Here is a 7,193-nt window from a genome sequence, read left to right on the forward strand (position 1 = left end):
GGTCGGAGTTGTGTATTAAATGGGCAGCCTCCCATCTGAGTGACATCATAATTATTATCATCAAGGTGTGGCAGGAAAGAGGTGGGCGGCTAGCCCAGAAACAGGTGGGCAGGCCACACATAGACCGATCCTGGGAAGGCCCCTTGTTACAGAGTACAAGGTCAACCTCAAAGATTAAAAAACCTCAGACATTACAGCCCTTCACCTAATGAAAATAGCTTTAAAACGCATTAGTTTGTTTTTTAAAAAATAATATATTTTGGATTCCTTTAATTTGCCATCTGATTTCTGAGCCATTAGTTCACATTTGGGTGACATTTTCAAGATTCTCTGTGCAATAATGATGGCCAGACAACTTACTAATAAAAACTAAAATAAAATCACAGGACTCTAAGAGCTAGGACTTTAAGAAAAATACTCATAATGACATTTCTAGACTTGGCAACATTACAGTTGATCAAACAGCTTGGAAGCAGCTTGAGTCAAGGGAGAAGAGGTATCAGTGCTCTAAAAGTGTGAGAAAACAAGTACTGTACTCCATTTATGCTACTTTAAAATGCAAACATGGTGAAAAAAGAAATAAAGATATGTTTCTGATTTTCAGTACCTTATGCCCAAATGGCAGTAAGCTGCCAAAACCCAGTATATGAAATACAGGCAATTGGCAAGTAGCACATACTTAGGTGATCCTAGCATTATCTTTCTTTCATGTTTAAACATTTTTTTCCCTCTCTAAAATACCTATTTTGGACACTTTGATGAGATTTTCATTCTGGTAAAAAAAACTCAAAGTATCAAAACTAATTTTAATATTAAGCTAATGACTGCACCATAACCCAGATTTTCTATGGTTATTGCATTAGGGAGAAAGAGTTATGAAACTTCATGATTTTGTATGTTTTGTTGAGCTTGCATTCTTGGTTGAAGGAGAGAGCAAATTCTCAGGTGCTAAACATCACACTGCTTATTGGAACAGCTGCTGCTCTGAGCTGAGTAAGCAGGACATTCAAAGATAGTGCTTTTTCAAAGATACCACTGGAGTTCATCAAAGACTAGCATTTCAGGGGCTTTGGTTTTAGCTGTGTTGGTCTAAGGACATAGACAGACACGGTTCTATGGGTAAACGTGATATCTTTAATTAGACCAACTAAATAGTTCAAAAAATTGACTTTGCATGCTTTCTGACACAAATACACTTCTTTTTTGCCCAAAAGCTTGTTTGTGCCTGAAAGTTTGCAAAGAACAACTTTTCCAACTATTTAGTTGGTCTAATAAAAGATACCACATTTACCCAAAGAACCTTGTCTTTCAAAGACTAATACACATTTTTAAAAACCTTTTACAGATGATAATATTATTATTGAATTTCTCTTCTGCCTACTAACTACAATGGAGTTTTCTCATTGTTGACTCACCTGCTTCTGCCTCATAATGGTTATATCCTTCAGTGTATCATTTACAAAATGCCCTACCCTCCATGTTGCAAAACCCTTCACTCCATTGTAGCAATTGAATAAATTTAACTCTGGGTGCATTAGTCTACCTACGTCAAAAATGGTCTTTGGGAAAAACCTACATTTTCCATATCAGGACCAATGCAGAATTTCCAGGGAATATTTCAGTGTGCTTGAGAAATTCACACTGGTAAAACAGAATGTAATGAAACTGTATATATAGGCAACACATGCATAAGTGCTGCCAATGGGGGAATACAACTGCACACCACTGCTGCCCCACACCCTGGCATTGGTACAGACATTGCATCACTGCTGCCACCCCCACTGCTGCTGGGCTCTGGCTCTGACCAGGCTGCAGCTCTGTGCCCCACACCTTGCTGTCAGCGCAGAAATCTGGAGGGGCATGTGCCCCCCCCCCCATGCTCCATTGACACATCACCAAGGATTGCACAGGAATTGCGCATCTAAACAGAAAAGTCCCCATAATGCCATTCCCTATGGGCTTCATCTTTCCATTGGCTTCAGTGCTCTTTGAATCAGGCCTTCAAAGTGCAGACATTATGGCTAGGTACAGATATTGCATTTAATGTGCTTCAAGCACACAGAAAGTGCTTTACAGCCATAACAGAACAAATGTACATAAACACATACAGTGCTTTAAAAATGGCAGATCACTCTTTAAATTAACCCTGTGCAGTAATCTTAAACCTCTTCAATAGAAGTGTTTTATATCAAACGTCTGTGCTAGATCCCATTGAGGGTTAAGTCAGAGCATGATTGCCTCCATCCCAGGTGGCATTGTGCAGAGGAGTGCTCTAGCCTTTGGCAGAGCTTGTTTGCTCTGCCCAAGCCTGAGCCAGCCACACCCCACAGCTATCACTGACCTGAGTCAGTGCCAGCCTCTGATCCCAGCCCCGTAAACAGCCTGGTGGGAGGGGTGAGAGAAAGGTGGGGTTTCTGTCCCTGCAGACACCTCAGCCCTGTGGTGAGCCACAGCCTGGGCAAGGGAGCGGGCTACAGGGGAAGGAGTCTGGGGTCTCTCTCCCAGCAGCCATCCTGGCCAGGCTGCAGCCCCAGGCAGATGGCACCACACCGCTGCCTGGCCAGGGCTGCTGCAGGAGAAGGGCTCCATGATCTGTGTCTCTGAAGCAGACACAAACCCAGAGCCTTCCCCACAGCAGCCCCAACCAGGCTGCCTCAGGCTGCAGCTGCTGACTACAGCTGTCAAGAGACTGGGTGTGGAAGAAAGGGAGCCCCCCATAAAGATCTTGCCTCTCCTCTCCCTCCCTCCCCGCCTCGATACTCCAGCCAGCAAGTTGTGGGGGCCCCTCACAGCGGGGGGCTCCATTCCCCCATTTTCTCCCCAGCTACTGCTGACAGTCACCACCTGGTGGGGGGTGAGGCTGGGGAGAGGAGCCCCTCTGGCAGGCTCCTGAGAGGCATGTGGGAGCACCTCCAGTGGGCAATGCAGGCAGGCTGTGAGCCCCTCCCACCGAACAGTGAACATCTGTTTGGTTGGCTCCTGCAATAATTTATCATCCTTTAAGTAAAACCTGAGTTTTTATTATTTTACAAAGTAAAATACTCTGATATTTTAAATGTCACAGTATAGTACTAAGCTAATGTAGGGTACCCTTTATTCTTATTATATACCTAGTCCTTCAAAATGAGTTTTGTTTGCTTTTCCTGTTCAGCAGATTAAATTATTTGGTTGGGAACTGAGAAGTCTAATCAATTATTGTGTATTTGTTATAGAAACAATATAAGAATATTACAGCAGGACACCTTAGCTCAGCCTTCAAAATCAGGGAACCTAGAAGTGCTGAACTCCTGCAACAGCAGAGATCTACGATGGCAAGATGAGAAGGTGACATCTGAAGCACAGGCTCACAAGGCAAAGTGAACCTCATCAGATTTTCAATTAAATGCTTCCCTTTGTCATCCCCACCTGCTTTTTCAGGTTTGGCAGGTGGGGAGGGCAGAGGAAGTGAGTTGAGTTAGATGGCAAGAATGGCTGCTGCTCATGCAGGGGGAGGAAAGTTGCCACTTACATGAGTCCTGCTTACTTTCAGCAGTAACTTATTCAAAAAAATCAGCTTCTTTGCAGCAGGCTCTAAGTCATGTCAGAAGGCTGCAGGATGCAGGTACATCACAGCAACTGACAAGTCTTTCACTGCTCAGATTAACACAGACTCAGCAGGCAGAAAAAGTTTCTTAACAATAAAAACCACAATGCAACACTTAAAACGTCAAAGCACAACAGCAAAGCTTCAAACTCAGAAAAAAAACCAGAGACTCCACAAGGAAGTTTAAAGATCTCCCAATGCATTTTGACTGTTTTAGATTTTAGTTAAGAAAAACGTCTGTATTCTAAATCACAGATCTTCACCCTGCAAGCATTAGGGAGACAGTCGCTTTGACTTCAAACATCCATTTCCTCACTATGCCATATGTATTAGCAATTTGCAACATGAAAAATGTTGGAGGTTGGGTTCAGAAAAGTCCAAGAACTTTCCACTACTGGCAGAGCTTTGTTAGGTCTCTGCTTTCTGCCTCTCCCCATCTCTTCATACATTTTCATTCCAATTTGAACCCTCCTTTTCATCATCACTCTGCACCATCTCTTGCCAATTTGCCTAGGAATGCACAGCATCCTCATTCTACAGATACTCTCACCCCTTCAATGGTCTCAGCAGTACCTCTCCAGGGACTGCTTCATTTAAACTTCATAAACTCCATGGCTTCTTACTAGTCTAACACTTTCCATTTAATAAATTTCATAGACATTAGGGCTGGAAGGGACCTCGGAAGATCACTGAGTCCAGCCCCCCACCCAAAGGGCAGGAAGTCAGCTGGGGTCATAGGATCCCAGCAAGATAAGCATCCAATTTGCTCTTGAAGGTGTTCAATGTAGGTGCTTGAACCACCTCTGATGGCAGGGTATTCCAGACTTTGGGGGCTTGGACAGTAAAGAAATTCTTCCTTATGTCCAGCCTGAAATGGTCTTGCAGTTTATAACAGTTCGACCTCATCATCCCTTGGGGTGCTCTGGTGAACAAATGTTTACAACCCACTCAGTGACAAGCTGTCTTTACTGCATCTGTAGTAGTCCTGGGTACTATCACTCTAAAGCATGCCCCATCTTTCTGCTCTGAGCACACTAATTCCAGCAGTCAAACAGCCATGAGAGCAACTCCACTGCCATGCTCATATATGCTCAAAACAGATTCCCAGCAGCACCACAAAAGGAATACAGGCATCCCCTATATCTCCCAAAAACCTGTGTTCCTCTTTGTAGAGCATGCAGTGCACCACTGGCACACAACACAGTGACATAAAGCAGCTAGCCCAGCCTTTCAATAGTAAAAAGGGGGAGGGGGATCTACTTTAAATGGGAGGGGTTGGATCACAGAGAAGGAGAAGGCTATTTATATAGGTCACTCTGCAGCTAAAGAGTTGGGAATATATATAGTTCAGGAGAAAGGGCTAGAATCCTAACCCTCACTTATTTTCCTGAAACAGTTCTCTAATCGCAGTCTGTAATACTGCTGACCACTACACAAGCAGTTGTTAGGCCCTTTAACAGCTACCAAGAGTTTCTGTGGAAACTAGTTAAAAGTTCTGAAGAGACAGCTTTAAAGTGGTCACATGCCCAGTGTGTACATACTCATTTTACTTTTCAAAGCATTCTTAGACAGACATTTATTTTTCCTTTAATAAAACAAGTATAATAGAATTACAATTTTAATTATAACAATTACAATGGAATTTTAACAGAACAATTATAGCTGTTATATAGTTAAGTCTTCAATAGTAATTTAATAATTAGTGAAGTTATTACACGATTACTTCAATAAAGATACCTTGTGTATTTTGGGAAACAATAGCTGAAACTGGTCAGGGCAAAATATGAGTATCTCTTTTCCTGAATGAAAGAGAAATGTAGTGTCTTCAGATTTCAGACCAAGTCACGTTAAAAGCCCAAAACCAAAGACTTCCAAATTAGTATGACATTCTCTATTTCTGAAACTTGGAAAAAATATTATGGCACTTAAAACACTAAAATTTGTAGGTACCAAAACAGGGCATCAGTTTAATTTTGCAAGTTAACTAGATTCTCTAACTAGTATTTTCAATAAAGCCCCTCATTAACAGGCTACTAAGGAGGCTTAAGGATCTAAGTTCACCTCCCCCTGCCCCCCATTATTGCAAAGATACTCTTCAAGATATAAACAAAAGCAGCACTGGCCTCCTGAGTCTTCCAACAACTCCTCAAACATTAGAGGTGCTGTCAGGAAAAGTTAGTGCCAAGTGTATGCACTGTAAATTCAGAAACAACCTTAGTTCAAAGTAACCTCCCTGGGTAGACAAGCCCATGCTTAAACAGAGGGGAAAGACAAGCACTGAAAAGAACCAGCTTCATCATTTAAACACTCTAAAGTTTAAACTCGTTCAAGCATTATCAATTCTCTTCAACTACTTTGCTGTATATCATTTCGTTTTTCATTATCAATGCCTGGGGCATAAATTTCAAAGGTCTGCAAGAACTTTCCTCTCAATTTGTTTGCTGCTGCAATTCAGGAATATTCAACACCAATATGCATTAGCCCTTTAGCACTTTTCTTCACCTTTAACATAATTTATCAAAGAAGGTAGCAAAATACAAGTTGATCAGTCTCCCTGGTTTAATTTAGCAAGACAGGTCATAATGGCTTTGTTCCTTGGCCAGCCAAGTCAAAGAGCTGTTTTCACATATTAATGTGACATGACTTGGATAGTCACAATTACTATGACAAGATAAAGGGAATTAGTTAAAACTTAATTAAAACCATATGCCTTACAACAGTGACACTGTACATATTTAGTAACTTCACATCTTTGTTCTTGGTTTATCAAAAGGGGAAGGGGTCCACATGAATTTCCCTGGTATTACAAGTGCACCAATTAAGCAAGAAAATTAAACACTGATCATAAATAACCAGATAAGAAGCAAAACTGAAATAAAGGCAAATACTCTGACTCATAGTTAAGCATGATTTTCAACACAGATACTTGTGTATTAAAACACTCAAGGACTAATAGACAGTTCATCCAAAGATTCAAGAAGGGTAGATCAATGCAGAAGGTAGGGCAAAATGATCAAAACCTACAATAACTGTAGCCCTTTCAAAATGGAGATTACAGAACAGATATCATGGTAAAAAGAAATAAAGCTTTTGCTTCCATGTTACAAATGAATACAGTCTAAAGGAGCCTTCCATATTCTCGAGTATATTAGTTCTCCTGTACAGTTACTAGATAGAATGGGTGAGTGAAATTATTAACTTATTCCAGTGTCAGTTACAGATTAAATACTGTACACAGTACTGTAATAAATTAGCAAAAATGGGTTCATGCTTTCAAGGCTAATAGGAAGGGCCTTACAATTTTTTAAAATTAAAAAACAATATTTAGATTCTGCAGAACAAGGTGACTGCACCAAAGAGGGGTGCAGATGCTGAACCATCACATACCGAATCCTAGCCTGGCTACGAGGTGCAGATACTGGAAGGCAGTCCTGCAAGGAAGTGTGCCAAAGCATCAAAGGAAGCATCACCACTGCTCTTTGAAACATCATGGGACTTCAGTCCATTTAGAGGTGGAATTGCTGAAACTAGGCAAAAGCCATTACAGCTTCCTTCATGACAGGAAACCCTGCTCTACATCTGTCATTCACCCCCCCCCCCCCCTTGGGGG

This window comes from Gavialis gangeticus, unplaced genomic scaffold (assembly GCF_001723915.1).
Source record: "Gavialis gangeticus isolate Ggan-Ray unplaced genomic scaffold, GavGan_comp1, whole genome shotgun sequence".
Classification (NCBI taxonomy): domain Eukaryota; kingdom Metazoa; phylum Chordata; order Crocodylia; family Gavialidae; genus Gavialis; species Gavialis gangeticus.